Here is a 25301-nt window from a genome sequence, read left to right as displayed (position 1 = left end):
CAAACTAAGGACTATCTCATATTAGCATGGTGCATCAAAGAAAAGTGAAAACTAAATGCAAAAGACGCTCCAAGATTTACGCATATCATGTGACGAATAAAAATATAGCTCCAAGTAAAATTACCGATGATTGTTAGAAGAAAGAGGGGATGCCTTCCGGGGCATCCCCAAGCTTGGTTTCTTGGGAGTCCTTGAATATTTCCTTGGGGTGCCTCGGGCATCCCCAAGCTTATGCTCTTGCCACTCCTTATTCCTTGATCCATCTTGATCTCTCCCAAAACTTGAAAACTTCAATCACACAAAACATAACAGAAAGTTCGGTAAGATCCGTTAGTATAATAAAGCAAATCACTACTCTAAGTACTGTTGCAAGACAAATAATATTTTGTTTTTGCATTTTAGCTACTGTAATATAACTTTTCCATGGCTTAATCCACTGATAGAAATTGATAATTTCATCAAAGCAAGCAAACTATGCATCAAAAACAGAATCTGTCTTAAACAGGACAGTCTGTAGTAATCTGAACATTCACCATACTTGTGGTACTACAAAAATTCTGAAAAAATTACTAAAAATGAAAACTTTGTATATAAAGACAATGCAAAAAGTTTCAGACCCGTTTGACGTTCCAGTAAAAAATGTAAAATTGCGCAGTACAGCCAAAGTTTCTGTCTTGCACCGAACAAACCAACAAGCAATGTAAACATCCTAAAGGCAAATGTTGGCACATTATTTTTTTAATACAATGGAATTGTACAAGGGGATAATTATTTTTTTTGAAAAGTTTCTGTAATCAAGATTCACAAAGTTTCCGTGAGCATGAACAAAGTTCAAGTAGCTCCCCCACTTCAACAATGCTTGTCTCCCTCACTTTCACTTTCCTTTTTGAAAAGTTTTGGGTTCCCCTCTTTATATTTTTTTTGTTTTAAAACTATATAAAAGAACTCAACATAAATAAATGACTCTTTAAACTTTCCGGGTTGTCTCCCTGGCAGTGCTTTCTTTAAATCCACTAAGCTAGGCATATAGTGCTCAAGTAATGGATCCACCCGGATCCCAAGGTATATCAAAGCCACTTTTAATTAACAATGATTTGTGATTTAGTAGTGAGCACAAAGTAATGTATATCATGCAACAACAAAGTCTAACTCTCTTCCTATGCATCGGCATGTCGTAAAAGAACAATTCATGCACACATAGTAAAGGCCAATGCATAGTATGAACAATTTCTTGCAATTTCATCATATTGGAAACAAGGAGAGGCGGAGATGTAGTTCCTCTCTCATAATAATTGCAAGTAGGAGCAGCAATCACATGCATATTATATCTATCAAAATCATCATGTGCAATAGTAAAATGCAACCCATCAATATAATCCTTAATAAGGGCAAACTTCTCCGATATAGTGTAGTTGGGAGAATTCAAAAAGATAATAGGACTATCATGCGTGGGTGCAATAGCAACAATTTCATGTTTAGCATAAGGAACTATAGAAAGTTCATCTCCATAAGCATAATTCATGTTGGCATCTTGGCCACAAGCATAGCAAGCATCATCAAAAAGGGATATTTGAAAAGAATCGACGGGATCATAACAATCATCATAGCAATCATCCTTCGGTAAGCACGAAGGGAAATTAAACAATGTATGAGTTGAAGAGTTACTCTCATTAGAAGGTGGGCACGGGTAGCTAATCCGCTCTTCCTCCTTTTGTTCTTCGCTCTCCTCATCATCTTTTTCATACAATGAGCTCACAATTTCATCAATTTCTTCTTCCATAGGCTCCTGCAAAATATTAGTCTCTTCTCGGACAACGGAGACTTTCTCAATAAATTCATCAATATCATAATTGTATTTATAATTGTCATAGCAATATTTAAGGATAGCTAAATTTTCAGGTCTATAAACTGAATCACCAAAATCTTCAAACTCTTTAAACAAAGATTCAATTTCATAAGCACCCATAAAAGCAACAAATTCTTCTATTGGTTCCACATCATAATAATAATATATACCACTAGCATAAGAAGCCATGGTTTCATCATCATTAAATTCACATGAAAAGGGAAGGTGTGGAGCCTTCATCCTAGAGCAACAAGTATAATCACATCTCAAGCATAGTTGCCGAGCATACAAATGCAACATATAAATTTGATCCCCTAATAGTTTCCCTTTTTGAGTCAAGCGATAATCCCTAAAGTATTCATGTTGATCCAACGTTACTCCCATTATAAAGTTGAATGGGGTTTTCCCAGGATTATCAAAGTAGTACTTAATATCTTTGACATAATGAGCATCGAGGGTTTTAGGAGGTTCCCCATCTCCATGAGTAGCAAGTAAACCTAATTTTTTGGGTATTTCATTCCATATCCATAACTAAAGATAGAGAACAACTTAGAACATCAAAAACTACTTAGTGATAAAGCAAACAAGCACACACACAAGAATATTCACCCCACGCTATAACTGCCCGGCAACGGTGCCAGAAAAAGGTCTTGATAACCCACAAGTATAGGGGATCAATTGTAGCCTCTTTCGATAAGTAAGTTCGTCGAACCCAACGAGGAGCTAAAGGTAGAAAAAATATTCCCTCAAGTTCTATCGACCACTGATACAACTCTACGCACGGTTAACGTTCGCTTTACCTAGAACAAGTATGAAACTAGAAGTACTTTGTAGGTATTTTTGGATAGGTTTGCAAGATAATAAAGAGCGCGTAAATAAAAAGTAGGGGTTGTTTATATAAAGAGACAACTAAGTTAGTTTTAGTAGAGATCTTGTTGTCACACAAGAAAGTTATTTGTCCCTAGGCAATCGATGACTAGACTGGTAATCATTATTGCAATTTTATCTGCGTTGGCTGATTCTACCCTTTCACCGTTTCTTAAATTCCAGGAGATGCGTAACTCCGATTGGGCTGAATTTTGGACACGATTTTTATCCGGATATTGGCTTTCTTGCGGCAAAAGAAGGGAACCAACTGCCTTACGGGGTGGCCACAAGGGTCAGGGTGCTCCCCCCTGCCTCGTGGTCCCCTTGGGCATCGTCTCACGCTGATTCTTCTTCCCAAAAATCTTATATATTCCAAAAAAATCTCCATCAGTTATTATCCCGTTTGGACTACGTTTGATATGGATTTTCTGCAAAACAAAAAACATGCAACAAACAGGAACTAGCACTGGGCACTGGATCAATATGTTAGTCCCAAAAATTGTATAAAAACTTGCCAAAAGTATATAATAGTTGTATAATATTGGCATGGAACAATCAAAAAGTATAGAAACGACGGAGATGTATCAGTGGTGACTGGCAGAGGCCAGTGGGCTGTGCCGCCAGGTAAGCCTTGGTGAGGTTCCTCTCTCTCCCTGCCTTCTATCTTCTATTTCTCTTTTCTATTTCTCTGTATTTTGTTTTCATTTGATTTAAAACATCAAATCATTTTTTTTAACTTTCGGTAATTATTATGTGAGCTCAGAAACTAGTCCAAGGTCACAGGCAACTTAAAAAAATATTTGAACATTATTTCTTATATAACAGAAATTAATACAACTTAAATATGTCATTGATTTAATTCAAAGGCCCAAAATAAATATTTCTGTGATTCCAAAAACATTGATCTGAATTTTACCTCTTACCAATATTTTCACAGAGTAACAGGAACATTTCCTTGGACTCATTTGATGAGAATTAAATGTTGATTATTTTTGAACTGCTTTCTGAGGGTTTCAAGAAACCTCAATTCAACTTTCAGAAACTTTAGACATGATGCATGAGTGCAGATGCAACTATTACACTCAGATATTCTAGGGCTATGACAACTCACCCCCATTAAACAAGAATCTCGTCCCGAGATTCAAGACGTGTGGTAAGAGGAAAGGGGTCACAAACTATCACAAACTTCATGATCCAACTGCCCTTCTCGAAGATGTTGATTCATTGCTTCAAACTGAGCTTGACGTCTTTGCTTTCGAGATCTTTATCCAACACGTTGACGACAGAAGGAGACTCTACAGAAAACGATCTCCTCGAAGATCGAGCACTCAAGATCAACTCATCGAGTGAGACGTAAGAACATCTCTTGAGTTGAGGCATAAAACACACATCTGGAACGAGGGAAGGAAGTAGATGACGAACATTCAATTGGGTAGGCAAAAATTCCACGCTGAAGGAGATGGTGCATGGTTTCAAGATAGCGAGGAAATACTTGCCTTGATTCCATAATGGGGCACCTTAGCAGAGGTGACTCGTAGAATTATTCCCTTAAGTAGCAAAAAGAATTACTTTTGATACAAGGATCACTGAAACTTTTCATACCAGGCTAAGGCAATTCACCAACAATCGTTTGGCGGAGTTCAACAGATAGGCATACTCAGACTAGAATGGATGATGTGGACTACCTTGTTGAAGACAACGCAATGGATGATTATTACTTACCATCATAAATGGATGGGACCCATGGTAAGTCCACTTTGGAAGATGATCCCGGACAGCAACTACTGAGAAGGGAAGCCCATGGGGATTTGGTACAATGGCGGTGCAAGCTCGGGACAAAATGCAAATGTTGGGAATGTTCCAACCATCATATCTGCCTGAGATTCAGATCTGGTTGGTAAAGGGATACTTCAGACATCCACGTGCCTGAAAAGGAAATTTTGCAACACAAGTCGACGTGATAACGTTGCGAGATTATCGGGAAATGGACTATGGTAGTAAGCTCCAAAACATGAGCTGGTTTTGCTACACATATGTGAACACCCTATCCCAGACAAGCATGATTATATAGTAGTTTTACAACAAAACACTACTGAGTTCTGGTTGGGAACCATCATCGAGGATATCGGAGTCTTGTGCATGATCTAGAATTAACACAACAAACTACTTTTTCTTGAACAACTCAATCAGTGGTTTGGTGTGCTAGGGATACAAATAGAATGAAGGTTGCAAGTCTCCCAACCACAGAATACTTCGCACATATGCATGACTGACTTGGGATGATTCCAGAGGAAGCAACATTGACTTTCTCAAATTCACGACGGCAACTTGCATCAAATGCACATGAATTAGAGGAAGCCACTTCTTTCATCCAACCATGGGCTTCATGAACGGAACACCAAAATAATGCTTACAAAAGTTTCCAACACTAGCTTGATGTTCAACATGAATCATGTAGGAGACAAAATGTTGTTGATGGGCTCAACAACAACTCATCGGAATTTCCATATCACCGGACTTCCACCATTATGTGAACAATGTGATAGTATTGGTCAGGCCAAAAGATGTAATGGTGTATGCTTTAGGGATCAACCACGAGTAAGACAACATTACGATTATTTTTGGTTCTGATTTGATTTGATGATAGCCCACACTCAAATCAAAGATTGGATAAGACAATAGCGCCGACAACTAATCACAAGGATCAATCAATGAGGATACTATCTTTCTTCAACACACACACACACACACTCAAGGATACCCCTTTGGAATGAACTGAGTTAGAAAAGCTTTTATCTTCCAACTCTCCAAGTCATTGTTTAGCTTATCCGACTAGTTCAGGAGTATCCAACACAGATCCTTGGAGAAAGGGTGGTTTATAGAAAAAACAACTTGATCATGAAATCAACATAGCAGTCAGGTGACAACCTGGTAATACTTCCGAGAAGGTATCCGGAAAATCATGAATTACCGATATGTCTCTAAGCTCGAGAACAATCTTGCTTTTCAAAGCAAGACGATATGATCAAAAGAGGGAGGGATTAGCACAACCCTAACTGATTGATCGAGGAGTGCACTAGAAATATGGACTAGGTAGCACGATCAATCTTAGAATGATGATTCAATAACCAAATGCGAAGAATGAAGTTATTGTCCATTAACTACCAAGCAAATTGCTAGGAGTATTGATTTCACACATCATAGTTCACTTGTCGGCATTCCAGTCACAGCAACACGGAGACCGAGGAATGAATAATGATGGCGAGAAGTATCACTGTATCAAGAATTCATAAGACGATGTGCAATTCCCATGACATTCTTGGCATAAGATGGTAATGATCCAGGGTAGAATAGAACAAAAGCTGGATTGGCATTTTGATCTGTCGAATACAACTGCTTCGACCCAATCCTGGAAATGGATAAGGTACCAGAGTCTATTTCTCCTGGTCATTCCGGAATAGAATGACTTGATGGACCACAAGAATAATAGGCATCGATGAACGAATGCACGCATACTCTTGACTAGCAACTGATAGACGAAGGTTAGAAAAGAACTAAAGAGGGACAACTGAAAGGAACATACAATTTTCTGAGTTGTGGGTGCATAGATTAGCATGTCAAATGAATTCAACATATTTCTTCTGGATAATCCATGCATAAAGGTAGAACTGGTAGAGTCACAACATGGAATCGAGAACTCATCAAGAGCACTCTGGTTGTGATCTTTCGATTCAACGAGGAACTTCTGCCAGAAGTAGTTCATGGTATTTGGAAGAGGAGAATACCACGGACCTCGAGGACTATCGCAAAGGTTACTAATAACCTAAAGGAACTAGCAGACACTATCAACATGAAGTAAGTAGGGTGAATCTAGGGTTCAAGAACCCAGAAATAGAATGCCTACTAACTAAATGGCATCACGGGATGCTTTCGAGAATGATGGCCAGAATCATCACACTAGGATTATGAAATATGGCTAGATTACTAGGTGATCCTCTATGACACCCAGGGTCATAATAATAGCTCCAACATATATGTCGAGGCAATAAAGTACCTCAACACACTAATTAGTGTGGTTAAACTGGCCGAAAGGAACATCGAGAACGGGAAAAAGGGATTTGCAAATGCATCAGACTATTTAGAAACATGGGATAACTCGGACAGCATAACGGCTGTAATTGCTCAAAATATTTGAGACATCCTGCAAAATGGTGGCATAACCACTCAACATCACAATATCAAGGTTCCGAGAACAACTCCCAACACACAAAAGTAGTAGGAACGGAACTTAGGCTTGAGACCAACAATCATAAGTGTCTATAGATTAGTAACACGTGATCCTGATAGAAAGATGAGAAGCCTAGTTCTTAATCCCCGTAGAAAAGAAGAGGCTGACTCAGATCAGAAGGGCATAAAGTATAAGGAGTAAAAAGAGACTTACGTTCCGTTCCACAATCAATTCCCTTATATAACTAAAATATTTCTAGACTCGACTTCGACCAGTTTGGCTTGCTAATTCTATAGGCAGTCAGGATTTGATACCAAAGCTGTCAGGACCTCGATCCTAAGTCACACCAATCTAGCACGTAACACATCATATCAATTTGCGGCCTCACACATGGTATTCCCATGGGTGCCACCTTACCTGGCCCGGGACCGTTTGTGCCTTTTGGCTCACGTATATGATAGTGTCGCTAGCATCCATATGATAGGGAACCCGGGCCGACATGACTAGTCGTAAACCCAAAGTGGCACTAACTTATAGGGACAGGCATACATGACCCAGCAAAGAACGTGTCGGTCATCGTCGAGTGAATCCGGGCTGTAGCAGCTTGGCTAAAAGGACTCCGGTAGACACCGCATGACATTTCCCTAAAGGGGCAGACACAGGAACAAAGAAGGACACATGCCAGCCAGCCTAAGTGTTCCAGAGCAGTAGCAAGCTACCATGGCTCAGTGGAAGCACTAGGAGACATTTCCCAGTAAGAAAGACTACCAAGGATAAACAACTAGATTGTCGGATCCCACACATACCAAGCATTTCAAAACATACACACAATATGCTCGATACGTGCAAATACAACATGGCATCACAACGAAACTCTACAACTCAAAGTATTTATTCATTAGGCTCCGAGGTGCCAGATATTACAAACATGGGTCTGATGACCCAGCATTCAAGTCATACAAGAAACAAGCAAAAGCAGAAGCTTAACTTGTCTGAGTATAGACAACTACAAATGAAAAGGCTGAGAATCCTGACTATCTACAAGACTCTATCGAGGGCACAAGATCGTAGCTGAGGTAACAAGCTAAACGTCGAAGTCCACACGGAACTACTAGCGAGACTGAAGTCTCTCTACAAAAACATAAATTAAGAAAACGTGGGTACAAATGTACCCAACAAGACTTACATCAGAACTATCTACATATGCATCAGTATCAACAAAGGGGGTGGTGGAGTTTAACTATAGCAAGCCAGCTTTGACTCGGTGGCTATCCTGAACTACGACTGCAAGTAACTCTTTCGAGGTGGCGCACATGAGTCCACATATTCACCATATCAATACACCACTATGTATCCGCTCCCGTCTCCCTACGAGAAGGCCATCCATAGCACCCACACTTATCTTGCGCATTTTAGAGTATCCACTTTCACTTGTCTATGAAATGTATAGGCAACCCAGAGGTCCTTTACCGCGGACGCGGATATTCGAGTAGATCATTTATAACCCTGCAGGAGTGTACCTCTTCACAGATCTTTCCACCACTTAGCGTCTGTACACGAGATGTGCTCGGCAGACTTCAAGTGAAAGCCGACATGGGTTTACACCACAACCTGACTAAACCACACAAGTCCCTAGTCCAGGTTTATCGCCTATTCAGGATCCATCCGAAGGGAGTCCGGCCGAGGTTTCCACTTACGGCCCCAAATGATGTGTGCAGGGTTCCCGAGGCACCAAACGGGCAACTCAGTACACCGAGCCACGTGCCGACCGCATCACAGCCCACCCCTCGGGTCAGTGCTGTGCACGGCCTCCAGCATACTACAAACACCAGAAACTACTTGCAACTCCTGGACAGAGGACAGGGGCGGTTAATAAGTCGAGCGGGGTCATATTTCAGGGCCCAATGTGTGGTAGTAGTTGTTCATGGATCAAAAACATAGAACTCAGTTCCCGAGGACGGCTTCAATGAGACAACCCAAATCGTGTTCACACACTTAGCTCTCAACAGTAGGAGATGTTCACCACATTCCAATTCATTCCCAATCAATCGGACCTGACTCAACTCTAAGCAGTAACAGGCATGACAAACAAGCATGAATGAGTAGGCACATTAGGGCTCAAACAACTCCTACTCATGCTAGTGGGTTTCATCTATTTAGTGTGGCAATGATAGGTCATGCAGAGGAAAGGGGTTCAACTACCGCAGCATGTAACAGTTGAATTGTTGTTGTCCTAATGCAGTAAAAGAGAGCGGAAGCGAGAGAGTGGGATCGTATCGGAATGAACAAGGGGGTTTTGCTTGCCTGGCACTTCTGAAGATAGTATAGCTCTTCATCGGCATCATCGAACTCATCGACGAAACCACGTCTACTGAGATGGGACAAACACCGGCAACAGAGAAAAAACACAATCAATGCAATGCGACAATATGATGCATGACCATGACATGGCAATTTGATGTGATTTGAACTAATGCATCTAGCAACCAAATTAAATGAAGTTGGTTTCAATCAAATATTCAAATTCAACTCCATATGTGAAAGTTTAAATGCCCTTTAAATGATTTGTCCCAAATAGTAGCCATAAGTTGTTCTAACATGCATTAAAATGGTACAGATGGATAGATTGGATTTTTCTGATATTTTTTCATATATAAATTATTTCATTTGGAGTTATATATTATTTTCTATCCATTTTTGAAGTTTAAGTCATTTTATGGAATTTCTTGAATAAGCATAAATCCAGAAAAGGCATTACCGCGTCAGCATTGCGTCAGCAGGTCAACCGTGCGGTCTAGGTCAAACCTGACCAGTGGGACCCATATGTCAGTGTCACATCTAACTAACTAAATTAGTTAACACTAATTAAATCCTAATGCTAAACAAACAGGGGCATGGGCCCACCTGTCATAGGCTCAGGCCAGTCAAACCACGGTCAACCGGGGTCAAACCCAGCGAAGTTGACCAGAGACGGTGGAGACGTTCGCGTTTGCATCTCCGACAACCAAAAGGGCGAACGAGGGCACCTACGCCGAGTTGGGACTCACCTGCATCCACTCGTGGCAGCGGCTGGAGCTGGGGTGGCCGGAGCTCGCCGGAATGGAGCTCGCGGCAGTAGCCGGAGTTCGGACCTCAGCAAAACAGCGTTGTGGAGCGGGTCAACAAAGTGAAGTGCTAGGAAGCCTCCTAGGGTCACCAGGAGCTTAGCACGGTGCACGGGCGCGACCCGTTCGAGCTCAGGCCACAGCGGCGACAAGACGAGCAGCGGCTAGAGCTCGGCTAGCACGGTCTAGGTGCTAGGGTGTCGGAACGACAGCGAGAAAGGAGGGGAAAGAACCATGGGCTCACAGAGAGGGGGATGGTGCAGACGGCAGGGTCGGGGAAGCGTTGGTTGCTATGAATTTGATGACGGTGATCCACAGAGGCCGAGGCCGAAGACGACGATGGTGGCGATGAAGCAGGGCCTCTGGCATCGTGTAGGTCGATGGAGAGGACGGGGAAGACATGGCAGTGCTTCTTGGCTCAGCGGCAGGGCGAGGGGTGGCTGGTGGCCACGGGTACGGTGATCGGCGTCGGCGAGCTAGCTCGGGCACGAGGTGTCGAGCGAGAGAGAGGAGGGAATGAGGACAAGGGAGTCGGCGCGAGGGTCTGGGGTCATGCGTGGCGTCGTCCAGACGCGTCGGGGTAGCGACGGGAAGAAGGAGGTGGCGGGGCGCGTGCTCGCGTGCGGCGGCCACGCGCGCGCTGTCCTCCTGGCGGGAGGTAGGTGGTGACTGGTAGAGGCCAGTGGACTGGGCCTCTGATGGGCCGCCAGGTAAGCCCAGGTGAGGCTCCTCTCTCTCCCTCTTTTCTGTCTTTTATTTCTCTTTTCTATTTCTCTGTATTTGTTTTGATTTGATTTAAAACATCAAATAATTTTTTTAAACTTTCTGTAAATTGTTATGTGAGCTCAAAAACTGGTCCAAGGTCACAGGCAACTTACAAAAATATTTGAACTTTATTTCTTATATAACAGAAATAAATCCAACTCAAATACGTCATTGATTTAATTCAAAGGCCCAAAAAAATATTTCTGTGATTCCAAAAATATTGATTTGAATTTTACCTCTTACTAATATTTTCACACGGTAACAGAAACATTTCCTTGGACTCATTTGATGAGAACTAAATGTTGATTATTTTTGAACTGCTTTCTGCGGGTTTCAACAAACCTCAATTGAAATTTCAGAAACTCTAGACATGATGCATGAGTGCAAATGCAACTATTAGACTCAGCATTTATCTGCATAATTCAAATTGGAACTACATGCACATGCTCGAGTGCATATAAACTGGTTGAAAAATCAAATCTTTGTCCTTGGGTGCATGCTTAGGTCTCATGCAAGAAATGGGAATGAAAGTCAAACACCCTACCATCGTCACTCGGCCGCAAACATTGAGATACCTGGTTTTTGAATTCTAGTAAACCCAAAACTCATCTGAAATTCATGAAACTTGGCATGCTATCATGGAGCGGCATCAACATGGCGTGGTAAAGGTTTTGTCCCATTTGGGGCAGGTTTTGGAATATGCTTCTCACAAACCAGAGCTTCCCACAACAAGCATGATGGTTTCGGTAGGGGACGCCCCAACTTTGGGAATGAAAAGATATCCATTGCCTCTAATTGCTTTCAATTTTTTCTCATGTCAACACAGAACAACTGGAGTGTTGTGTTATTTTTCGTGATTTTTCGGGGTTCGTTTGGACAATATTATGAATTAAGTGAGTTTTCAATGCATTTATGTGCATAATTCAAATTTGAACTACATGCACATGCTCCGGTGCATATAAATTGGTTGAAAAAACAAATCTTTTTCCTTGGGTGCATGCTTAGGTCCCATGCAAGAAATGGGAATGAATTTCAAACACCGGGGCACCGTTGATTGCCGGCAATACATTGAGATGCCTGGTTTTGAAATTCTAGTAAATCCAAAACTCGTGTGAAATTCATGAAACTTGGCATGCTATCATGGAACAACATCAACATGCCATGGTACAAATTTTGTCCCATTTGAACTACATGCACATGCTCAGGTGCATATAAATTGGTTGAAAAAACAAATCTTTTTCTTAGGTGCATTCTTAGGTCCCATGCAAGAAACGGGAATGAATGTCAAGCACCGTGCCACCGTCACTCGGCCGCAAACATTGAGATACCTGGTTTTTAAATCCTAGTAAATCCAAAACTCATCTAAAATTCATGAAACCTGGCATGCTATCATGGAGCGGCATCAACATGGCGTGGTAAAGTTGTTGTCCCATTTGGGGCAGGTTTGGGAATATGATTCTCACAAACCAGAGCTTCCGACAACAAGCATGATGGTTTCGGTAGGGAACGCCCCAACTATGTGAACGAAAAGATATCCATTGCCTCTAATGGCTTTCAATTTTTTTCTTGTGTCAACATAGAACAATAGGAGTGTTGTGTTATTTTTTGTGATTTTTCACGGTTCATTTGGACAATTTTATGCATTAAATGAGTTTTCAATGCATTTATGTGCATAATTCAAATTCTAACTACATGCACATGCTCCGGTGCATATAAATTGGTTGAAAAAACAAATCTTTTTCCTGGGGTGCATGCTTGGGTCCCATGCAAGAAATGGGAATGAATGTCAAGCACCATGCCACCGTCACTCGGCCGAAAACATTGAGATACCTGGTTTTTAAATTCTAGTAAATCCAAAACTTGTCTAAAATTCATGAAACTTGGCATGCTATCATGGAGCGGCATCAACATGGCGTGGTAAAGTTTTTATCCCATTTGGGGCAGGTTTTGGAATATGCTTCTCACAAACCAGAGCTTCCCACAACAAGCATGATGGTTTCGGTAGCGAACGCCCCAACTTTGGGAACGAAAAGATATCCATTGCCTCTAATTGCTTTCAATTTTTTCTCATGTCAACACAGAACAACTGGAGCGTTATGTTATTTTTCATGATTTTTCGGGGTTCGTTTGGACAATTTTATGAATTAATTGAGTTTCCAATGCATGTATGTGCATAATTCAAATTTGAACTACAAGCACATGCTCCGGTGCATATAAATTGGTTGAAAAAACAAATCTTTTTACTTGGGTGCATGCTTAGGTCCCATGCAAGAAACGAGAATGAATGTAAAGTATCATGCCACCGTCACTCGGCCGCAAACATTGAGATACCTGGTTTTTAAATTCTAGTAAATCCAAAACTCGTCTAAAATTCATGAAACTTGACGTGCTATCATGGAGCGGCATCAACATGGCGTGGTAAAGTTTTTGTCCCATTTGGGGCAGGTTTTGGAATATGCTTCTCACAAACCAGAGCTTCCCACAACAAGCATGATGGTTTCGGTAGGGAACGCCGCAACTTTGGGAACGAAAAGATATCCATTGCCTCTAATTGCTTTCAATTTTTTTCTTGTGTCAACATAGAACAACAGGAGTGTTGTGTAATTTTGTGATTTTTTAGGGTTCGTTTGGAAAATTTTATGCATTAAATGAGTTTTCAATGCATTTATGTGCATAATTCAAATTTTAACTACATGCACATGCTCCTGTGCATATAAATTGGTTGAAAAAACAAATCTTTTTCCTAGGGTGCATGCTTGGGTCCCATGCAAGAAATGAGAATGAATGTCAAGCACCGTGCCACCGTCACTCGCCCGCAAACATTGAGATACCTGGTTTTTAAATTCTAGTAAATCCAAAACTTGTTTGAAATTCATGAAACTTGGCATGCTATCATGGAGCGACATCAACAAGCCGTGGTAAACTTTTTGTCCAATTTGGGGCAGGTTTGGGTATATGCTTCTCACAAACCAGAGCTTCTCACAACAAGCATGGTGATTTCGGTAGGGAACGCCCCAACTTTGGGGGCGAAACGATATCCATTACCTCTTATTACTTTCAAAAATTTTCTTGTGTCGACATAGAACAACAGGAGTATTGTGTTATTTTTTGTGATTTTTCGGGGTTCGTTTGGACATTTTTATGCATTAAGTGAGTTTTCAATGCATTTATGTGCATAATTCAAATTTGAACTACATGCACATGCTCTAGTGCATATAAATTGGTTGAAAAATCAAATCTTTGGTCCTTGGGTGCATGCTTAGATCCCATGCAAGAAATGGGAATGAATGTCAAACACCATGCCACCATCACTCGGCCGCAAACATTGAGATACCTGGTTTATAAATTCTAGTAAATCCAAAACTAGTCTGAAATTCATCAAACTTGGCATGCTATCATGGAGCGGCATCACCATGTCGTGGTAATGTTTTGTCCCATTTGGGGCAGGTTTGGGTATATATGCTTCTCACAAACCAGAGCTTCTCACAACAAGCATGATGGTTTCGGTAGGGAACGCCCCAACTTTGGGGGCAAAACAATATCCATTGCCTCTAATTGGTTTCAAATTTTTTTCTCGTGTCAACATAGAACAAAAGGAGTGTTGTGTTAGTTTTTGTGATTTTTCGGGGTTCGTTTGGAAATTTTTATGCAGTAAGTGAGTTTTGAATCCATTTATGTGCATAATTAAAATTTGAACTACATGCACATGCTCCGGTGCATATAAATTGGTTGAAAAAAATCAAATCTTTGGTCCTTGGGTGCTTGCTTAGGTCCCATGCAAGAAATGGGAATGAATGTCAAGCACCGTGCCACCATCACTCCGCTGCAAACAATGAGATACCTAGTTTTTAAATTCTAGTAAATCTGAAACTCGTCTGAAATTCATGAAACTTGGCATGCTATCATGGAGCGGCATCAACATGCCATGGTACAGTTTTTGTCCCATTTGGGGCACGTATGGGTATATGCTTCTCACAAACGAGAGCTTCTGACAATAAGCATGATGGTTTTGGTAGCGAACGCCCCAACTTTGGGGGCGAAACGATATCCATTGCCTCTTATTTCTTTCAAATTTTTTCTCGTGTCAACATAGAACAACAGGAGTGTTGTGTTATTTTTTGTGTTTTTTCGGGGTTGATTTGGACATTTTTATGCATTAACTGAGTTTTGAATGCATTTATGTGCATAATTGAAATTTGAACTACATGCACATGCTCCGGTGCATATAAATTGGTTGAAAGTTAAATCTTTGGTCCTTGGGTGCATGCTTAGGTCCCATGCAAGAAATGGGAATGAATGTCAAGCATCGTGCCACCGTCACTCGGCCGCAAACATTGAGATACCTGGTTTCTAAATTCTAGTAAATCCAAAACTCGTCTGAAATTCATGAAACTTGGCATGCTATCATGGAGCGGCATCAACATGCCGTGGTAAAGTTTTTGTCCTATTTGGGGAAGGTTTGGGTATATGCTTCTCACAAACCAGAGCTTCTCACAACAAACATGATGGTTTCAGATAGAACACCCGTATGCAAAGTGAGAGCAAGATTTGTGCATCTCTTGAACACAAATGGTTCTTTTGGATGACCCGTGTGAATCACTAGTGGGGTGGTGCAGTACTATTCGATTTGACAGTGGGCGACGCAATTCACGATACGACATTAATGCAGACGAGGGAGAGGGTAGCTGTTCCCAAAAATGTTGAACGACCAATGATGCATCCTCCTTCAATTAGCATCGTGTGAATGCATGAGGGAAGTAATGGGAGGACCGGGAAAAGAGGCAGCACGATGTGAATACAACGCATTTTGCACTCATATAAAGGCACCCCTCCATTCCAATGCATCTACGACATCATACGCACCTAAGAATTTGCCTAAGCACCTACACTAATAAGCGCAAAAGTGGCCACTCCAGACCCATGGCGGTGATGCGCGCGAGCAGCCAGCGGCTGTGCCAGATGTTCCACAACGCCGGCCTGGGGCATGGAACCGTGGATCGTCTCCATACGGTGTTGGCGACCGGCTGGTGGATGGCTGCCATCGACGCCAGCTATGACTCTTAGTTGGACCAGATGATCGTTCGCAACACCAACAGGTTCACCATCGTCAAGAAGCTTGTAGGCGACATTGCCGTACTCCTCCAGCCCACGCGCCCGGGCTCCTCATTGCCTGCCACCCTAATCGGCCTCCATGGTCGGAACCTCTTTGAAGCACTGGTCGCCCTGCGTCTACCCACCGACGCCACGAAGAATGTCCACCTGGAGTTCGCGCTCGCCGTGAGGCACCTCGCCCTGCAAGAAACCGTCGACCTACACATCCATGTGTATGAACGAATCTTGTACTCAGGTATCTATAAGGCCAGTGAGGACGCTACGACATTGGCCTTCTTCAGTCGGCTGGAAGCCTTGGTTGCCTTAGTTGAGAAGCACCTTGACCTCGCCACACAAGTCGCCGCTCCTTGGCCACCGGTTGGTGGCCCGGCCGGCGCACTGAGTTGAGGAGGAAGAGTTCGTACGTTGATGCATGCATCTTTCTTATTGCCACCTGTAACCACCACTGCGATCGCATCATCATGGCCATAATTCTTATTTTGCTATTGCATTCTCATTCCAGTCAATACAGAGATGTGCGATCCCTTTGCTCAATACAGACATGTTCATTCCAGTCTTATTTTGATGGGATATTTAAATTAGTGCCCCTGGTTCCTTAGTTGTGCTCACTTTTCCCCACACTCGAAATGTTTGCTCACTTTTCCCCTCTTCCTTAGCTAAAACTCTCACAAATGCTCATAGCGGGCGTTTGCCGTCTTGACCGTCCATTGACCGTTAATTGCTAACGAGTGGGGCCGAGTCTTTGTCTGACTGTTGCTTGCTGACGGGTGGGACCGCAAGGAGACACGTATTGGGCAGCTTGTCTGAATCTGAAACAGATCTAGACAGGCCGCACTGAACCACACCGCCCCGCCCCCTCCGCCGGCGTCATGCCGCGTCCACCGCAGTTGTTTCCTCCACCCTATGCCCTATTCCGTTCGTCGGCGACGCCGCGTCTCCGCCAGATATAGCCCACCTCCCCATCTGGGATTACATAGCGATGTTGAGTGAGGACGCCCGAAATGTAGTCGACCGTGGAGAGGATTGGGTCGAATCCGCGGCAGATAATTCATGGATTAAACCTGGGTAAGCATTGTTTCCTCTCGAATTGACGTTCTAAGTCATATTGTAGGCCGTATTTGACTTCTGTTTGCTTGAATCGTTCGAATTTGTGCTCGATTTTACCCGACTAATTGAAGCCTTTGTTTCCTTCCCCCAACAAAATAGGATTGATCTCGCGCTGGCTTTCCGGCTGGCGATTAGAATGGAAACTAGTGTGCTGCATGGTACTAAACCGCATTTGATTTCATCATTTTTCTATCCCAAAGTGGTAGAAACCAGCATATCTTTCAAAGATTTGTGAGCTGAGCTCCGAAACACATATCCCTGGAGTGATGCCGATGTTGTTGAACTGAATTACTTCAGCAGTGACAAGCAAAGATTTCTCCCACTAACTTGCGACGATCATATGTCGATGCTTTTTGCTGGGATTGCTGCCTGCCGATTCGGTAAACTCCAAATCGACGTGCTTCATCCACGCGCAGAACGGGCGAAGGGGAAGGGAGTTCAGACATCATCTGTCTGTGCTAATAGCCAGCACCCCGGCACTCCTTGTAGGTCGACACCAATTAAAGCAAGTGGTTCATGGAGCCAAAACATGCCTGCTGCCAATTCTGGTTCCGATTTAGCTGCTGCTTCTCGTGTACCTTCTGTAGTTGGTGTAGAAGAAGATGCAGAACCTGACGAGGCAGTGCCTACAAATGATGATGAAGACGAGATGATGTTTCCTGAACTGGTCGATGTAGCCAGTCAGCAAGCAGTGGATGACGAATATATGGAGGAGCCCATTAGCCAAGCTAGGTTTGATGACACTGACGATGAAGAGAAGGTGGAGAACATGGACAGCTTAATCGAGGATGAATACGATGGTGATGACATGCCAACAATTGAGTGGAACAGGGAAAAACCTGAGCTTAGTGTAGGTACCATTTTCCAATCAATTATGGACTGTCAGAATGCAGTGACAACATGGTGCATTACATCTAAAAACACCTATAGGATTAAAAGGAGTGAGCCAGCAAGGTTCATAGTTTTTTGTCCATATCCTAGGTGTAGGTGGAAGTTGCATGCATCTCGTATGAGAAAGAGCAAATATATTCAGGTAATCCAAGTTCAATTAGTAATTTAGTTTTAGATCATTGAGTAAGGTCTCTTAACTGTTCTTTACCTTTTGATTTTGTTTCAGATAAAGAAAAACCCACACAAGCACACATGTCCACCTGGAGGGGGAGGGGGAAGGCCAAAACCAAGCTAGCAAAGACTAGGTGGGTGGCAGATGCTATATTGGATTGCCTGAGAGAAGAACCTGGACTTGGTCCAACAGCACTCCATGGGAAGCTTTTTGAGAAGTACAAGATAGAAATTCCTTACATGAGAATTTTCAATGCTAGGGAAAAGGCTCTTGACAGAATTAATGGTCAATGAAATGACAATTTTCAGCTGCTTTACACTTTCAAAGCTGAAGTGGAGATGGCAAGTCCAGGGAGTGTTGTAGAGATTGACAAGCATATAGTTCCATTCAAAATAAAAGGGAAGTCATTTCAGAAGGAATGCTTCAGAAGGGCTTTTGTTTGTTTCAAGGCTTGCTGGAAGGGGTTTCTAGATGGTTGCAGGCCCTATTTGGCTGTAGATGCTACACATTTGACTGGAAGATGGAGAGGACAGCTAGTAGCAGCTTCTGTAGTTGATGGACGCAACTGGCTATTCCCAGTTGCATTTGGTGTCGTGGAGGCAGAGCCCGAGGAAAGTTGGGTCTGGTTTCTGCAGCAGTTGCGCAACATTATAGGCACACCCCCAGGTTTAGCTATACACACAGATGCTTGCAAGGGTTTAGAGAGTGCAGTGGAAATTGTATTCCCTGGAGTGGAGCATAGGGAATGTATGCGACACCTAGCGCATAATTTCAAAAAGAAGTTCAAAGGTAAAGTTTATGATGAGAACTTATGGCCAGCATCATACACATGCAGCAAAAGGAAGCATGAACACCATTTGAGAGTGTTGTATGCTCAAAATCCTCTTGTGAAGGAGTACATGGATGCACATCATGGCAAGGTGTGGTCAAGAAGCAAATTCAACGAAATCTACAAAGTAGATTATGTGACCAGTAACCTTGCAGAATGCTTCAATTCAAAGTTCAAGTCAGTGAAAGGGCTCTTGTTGTGGCAAGCATTTGACAAGATGAGGCAAATGATCATGATAAAGATGGCTCTTCGCAAAAGAATTGCAGAAACACAATATGTTGGTCATCAAATGCTCCCATCACTAATTAAGGCATTGCACTTGAAGGCAAGAGGACTGAAGATGAAATGTATTTGATCTGGTACATATGAGGGAGAGGTTACCTATACTGATACTAAACATAGGGTATGGAGATATCCTGTGAACCTAAGTACTAGAGAATGTACTTGTAGGCAATGGCAGATCCGTAGGAAGCCATGCATACATGCCCTACATCTGATGACCATTATCGGGGGTGCAGATGGTGAAGTTGATCAATATTGCTCTGAGTATTTCTCTGTTGCAAAATTTATGGCTGCTTAAGCTGACAATGTGCCTGCACTTTTGGGGAAAGATCAATGGAACATAGTAGATCCAGGGTTCAAACTCCATGCTCCTGTCATTACTAGACCACCAGGAAGACCAAGGAACCAGAGGATTAGAGCAGGTGAGTAGGGTCGTCTACCAAAGTAGCGTGCTTGCAAAAATGTGGAGTTCTGGGGCATATTGCTAGGCTTTGTACCAATGCAATGGATGCATCATTTGGAGAGGAGGAAAGATGGACAGCAGCCAATGCTGAGGAGAATGCAGCAGCAATGGAGACTAAAGATGCAGTGGATAATGCAACAGCAAATGAAGCAATGGAGAATGCAGTAGCAAATGAAGCATCTTGGTATGTGTTTGCACCATTTGAAGAATGCAGCTACCCTTTTGTTTGCATTTGTTCTCTTTTTTGCCTATGGCTTATAATTTTATTTACCAGCTCTAGGGAGAAAAGGCCAAGAGATGAAGAAGCAGAAGATTTTGAAACCATGGCCTTTGATGGTTTTGAATCTATAAGAGAGGAAGAGGAGGGCGTAATTTTTCCAATTGTGCCTTTAAAGATTACTAAACCCATAGATGACGGTCAAATGGTCGTCAAGTGCTCGGCGAGTGCAACTACTCCATCAGCACCTCCATGAGGAAAACCCCAAGTAAATCACAAGATCAAAAGGAACAAGAGTCCAAAAGAAAAGAGCATCTCAACTAGGGAAACCAGGAGGAAGACGGTGAAGCCAGCTGCAAACACAAGGAGCAAGTCGAAAATTTGAATTAAGTTGTTGGGAAATGTTTGTGTTGTCAATTTGAGGGCGAGTGGATTGCTTAAAACTTGGTAGATTTGTATTAAGATGTTGGCATCTTAAAACTTGGTAGATTTGAGCTACTGTGAAAACTTATCAGTTGTAATAATGCTGCTTCTACTTTGGTTTCTTATTTGAGTCAGAATTCAAATTTCCATCAAAATTTGAATTTAAATCAATATTTGAATTTGGGCCAAAATTTGGATTCGAGTCAAAGTTGAAGTTGAACATTGGAGGTTCATTGCTCTATGCGGTGTATTTGATCGAGCATTTGAAGTCCAATATTCGTAGGTGAACAGTCCGAATGAGAAATGTGCTAGAAACGAGCTCGAAAGCCAGGGTAAACAGCCCTATTTGAAATCAAGTTTTTTTTGACCTTGCCTAAATGAGGCATATATATTTTTATTAACACTTGTTCCATATATATAGGGTAAAAACGAAGTCTCACTATTTATTGATTAATATTCATATTACTACATTTATTTGAAAAAATATGATTTTAATTCAAAACCGTCAAATAACACATTTTAGATATGAAAATGAAAAAGTAAGTTCAGATCCTTCTTACTCACTCCAAAATGAAGCTATGGAGATTTTTCTGATTTTTTTTAATTATTTTGATTTTTTTCAAACCCTAAACCCTCTCTCCCTATTCTACGAACTCTGAAAATATTCATAGGTGATAGCTCATTTGTGTGAAGACTTTTTTCATGAAAATGACCTACACCAAGTTTATATTTTTTTCTCATAACCTTGTCACATATGACGGCTATGTGCGCAACAATTACAACATTTTGATTTTTTTGAATTTTTTAATAACATTTGAACTTGATTTCGACAAATCACTTCCAAAAATGTTTTTTCAAAAAAACGCCCCTATACCGAGTTTATATTTTTTTATGGTAACTAGGTCTCATAAACTAACGAACTACATTTGTTTTATATTTTGTGATTTTTTCTAATTTAGTTATGGCCACTTGAAATCTGGTCAAACCCTAATAACCCCGTTGACTCGCTCATAACCCCGCAGAAATGCTCCAAACCCTAGTGTCGAACGTGCGCCGTCGGATCCAACCAAGCGCCAAACACCACCCATCAGATGTGGGGCAGGCATGCGCGATCCGCGTGATGCATCCTGATTGGCTACTGCACTGTCCTTCTCGGGTTTTTTACGATCCGCCCCACTTTATATATGAAATTGTATTGTTCACACATGACCACCACATGTCAGTGTTAAGAGTTGGTTCAAATATTCAAACTGCCAAATACAATGTGGCAAATCGTCAATATAGCTTCCCCTTCTCCTCTTCTCCATCTGACAGACAAAGGCATCGAGCAGATCGAGCAATTCCTCTGTTTCTTTCCCCATCTTCTCGTTCTTCTTCCTCTCGAGCAATTCCTCTGTTTCTTCCTCTTGGGCGATATGTCGACCTCCTCGTCAGCCCCCCGTTCCACGTGGCCGGTGTATGGTCCAGTGCCGATGACTCGATGCACTGACTGCTCGCGGACTGCGCCACTAAAGTGGTTGACTTTGAAGGAGGAGAAGAATGGGAACTTTGGGCGCGAGTTCATCTAATGCGAGAGCAAGCCAGAGGGGCAGGTTAGATCTGAGTTTTCCTCGCATCCTTTATCTCTAATTTCTCAAAAAATCTGTCAGATTTGGATTTAGGTTACATGATTTCGTTTTCAGATCGTGAAGAAATGCCACCATTTCGTGTGGATGGATGATTACATCCAGAGGCTTCAAGGGTTGGGCTTGCTGGATTCGAGGGGGAATGCAATCCCCGAGTCCAATCTGCCCCATGACAGTGCCGCTCCGGTAGCAGCAGCGCGTCCGGAATACCCGACGGTGGTAGATGTCGAACTGAAGATGGAATTGAAGAAGATGAACAAGAACTTCAAGCATCTGATTGAGTTGAAGAAGCAATCCAATCTGATAGCTTTTGGAATACTTGCTCTAGGAATTTTTTACTTGATGGCCATCTCTTGTTAGAGATGTTTGTCTACTGTTGTTGCCACTGTTTAGCAATCCAAGTCTGTTTATCTCAAATGCAACTCTGTTTAGTGCAACTGTCGATCTCTGAATGTATGCAGTTTACTGTTAAGTTTCGACACTTTCAGTTTCGGCAGAAAACAACTACCAGTTCGGTGATAGGATTATTTTGTTATCTAATAACCTCGAGTGTTGGATCATACCCTAGCTCGTCAGATGACAGTAAGTAGTACTTGAGCAGCACAAGGGATATACATCAAGTTCATCTCTTCTCTCTCGCACTTGCCAAACTTTTGTGCTCGAGTTCGTCAGTTCTGCTAAAAAAACCTAGTTCGCGGGCCCAAAGAGAAAGCCCAGAAACAAGCGATGTTTCTTTTTTGTTTAGGAAGGATTGCTTTGTTCTTTTTTGTTTCTGATTGCTTTTTTCATTAATTTGACTGCCCAGTCTCTCCTATCTCACTGAGGAATTTTTTTGGCTTTCCTTTATGGGTCCCTTCACTTTTTAGAATCAAAGTATTTGCAAACCGCAGTATTATTATGCCTAGCGAACCAATACTTCATGATTAGAAAAAAAGGTCTAACCCTCTTTTTTATATACTTCAAACATAGTGTAGTTAAAACTACACTTTTGACTAAAGCCAAATATCTCAAAGTATTTGATACTTCAATATTTCTGAAAACCAAAGTACTCTTTGAATACCTAAAAAATACAGAGCTCTCAAACCAAAGCCGTGTACAAATGTAAAATATGTTCTTATTTTTAGAAGGCATCTATAAACACATCATTTTTAGTTTGTTTGGTTAATTTTTCCCACGCCAATTAGCCGTGTCTAAACTTGGGACAAACAAAATACAAACATAACAAAGCATTAATATAACGCACATAACTTGACTTAGATAGGGTTGCTAGGGCAACATAAGTTCTCACATAGACACCGATAGATAATAATAATTAACCTTACATAGATAGGGTAGCTAGCTCGGGCAACACACACACCAAAATCACACTACATAGTAGATAGATAGGGTAGCTAGGGCAACACCGCCATGTCTTCACCGTCGTCTTCACCTTAACCGCCGGCTTCACCGTCTTCTTCGCCGCCGGCTTCAGTACTCCTCCTCCTCAAGGCCGTTGTCCCCGAGGTAGTACGGGAGGCGGTGCATGTGGTTGCGAGCGGGGAAGACACTCTCGAAGTCAGTGAAGATGTTATAGGTCGTGAATGCGATGAACTCGCAACCACACCAATACACCTTGCCGAGCAGGTAGTAGGCATCGAACCTATTGGTGAAGTGGATGACGAGCCCTACCACTGGAGCGTTGGCGTGGGGACGCTGCTCCACGAGGTTGAACATGGGCGGCGAGCCCGCCGGGAGGTGGTGGAAGCCCGCATGGAGGAACCCCCGTGCAAGCTCAGTGCTTCCCCTCCAGCGGGAGAACGCCCACACGCGGAGGGATTCCTCGACGATGATGTTGGCGGGGTACCGCCGTTCCGGCACGGTGGGCGGCGCTTGGAACGTTGGCCCGTTGTACTGCATCTTGCTCGCTTCGCTGAGTGGAACGGCTTTGGCTTTTGGGGGAAGAAGAGAAGTTGGAGGCGCAGATGGATCTGTGGAAGAAGAGGCAATGAAGGGCAGTTTAAATAGACGGGGGAGACGAAGTGGGTACACGCACAAATGGCATAGATCGTGACTCAGTGCGTGCGTGAACCAATGCGATCATCAATGTGTGAACGTGAATCGATGCGAGCGTGCTTTGCGTGCTCTACGTTGGCGGTTGCCTGCCTCCCCCTTCTACGTGCTCTGCGTTGATGGTTTCCTGCCTCCCATTCACGAGCGTGCGTGCAGCCTGCGGCGTGAACCGATGCCTCGACAGATGGATGCGACCGTGCGTGCAGCCTGCCCCTTCTGCCACCGGCACGTATGCCTGCGACGTGTGAAACGACGCTGCGGAGCGACTGAATCCACCAGCAACCGTGCGGCATGGATCGATGCGTGCGTGTCGGCGTGCATGCATGTGATTAGGTCTAGGTCACTAGATGCGTGCGTGGAGGTGTTCGCATGCATAGCAGGCTACATCGATGCCAAAGCCGGGCATGCATAGCAGGCTGCATCCATCGATAGCAGGCTTTTTTAATTTATTACTAACAAACTAACGGGCCCGTCCTATGAACACAAACACGGCCCAACCAGCGAAGCCACAACCACAGTCAATAGAGTCCAACGTGGCCCCACAAGTCAGTTAATGGCCAAGACGGCAAATGTCTGTAATGAACATTTGTGAGAGTTTCAGCTAAGGGAATGGGGAAAAGTGAGCAAAAGTTTGAAGCGTGGGGAAAACTGAGCACAACTAAGGAATTGGGGGCACAGATGGAATAAGCTCTATTTTGATTGGCTTGAATGAAGGTCTATCCCACCGTTAGGCGCCGCAGTGCACTGTGCTCATCGTTAGTCATCGCGGCGCGCTCTGCTCACGTCTGTTGGCGTGCTCTACTCGCGTCCGTCGGCACGCTCGGCTTGTGGACAACTTTTCCTTGCGTGTTCAACTGCTATATGCATATACATATGGTTGCTCGTCGTTGAGGCGAAGGTGAAGTGCTCTACTCGCGTCCCTCCGCGCGCGCTCTGCCAACGGTTGGGCATGCACACGATCACGTCGGGGGCCCGGTATGCATGCGGTTGCGCCATGCCCGTTGGCACACGATGCAGTTACGTGCGGCATGCTGGAGTTACGCGCTACAAATTAGAACTGCCATCAGGGCCCGCCGATATTCCTGGCCGTCCAGCTTCCCCTTTAATTCCTGCGTCCATTATAACCTTAGTCTCTTGAACCTTTCGATCGTGCCCCACAACACAACAAGCACACCCACGACGACACATAGAGAGGGGATGTCCAGTGATGCTCCAATGGAGTTCGACAAGCATATAGTGGAGACCCACGCGAGGGAGACGGATCTCTCGGTGGTGTACACCATCAACCCGGCCGTGGTGGAAGATTACATCAACAGCGTTG

The sequence above is a fragment of the Triticum urartu genome, chromosome 6 (genome assembly GCF_003073215.2).
Source record: "Triticum urartu cultivar G1812 chromosome 6, Tu2.1, whole genome shotgun sequence".
NCBI classification, from domain to species: domain Eukaryota; kingdom Viridiplantae; phylum Streptophyta; class Magnoliopsida; order Poales; family Poaceae; genus Triticum; species Triticum urartu.
Note: the sequence above shows the minus strand (reverse complement) of the source record.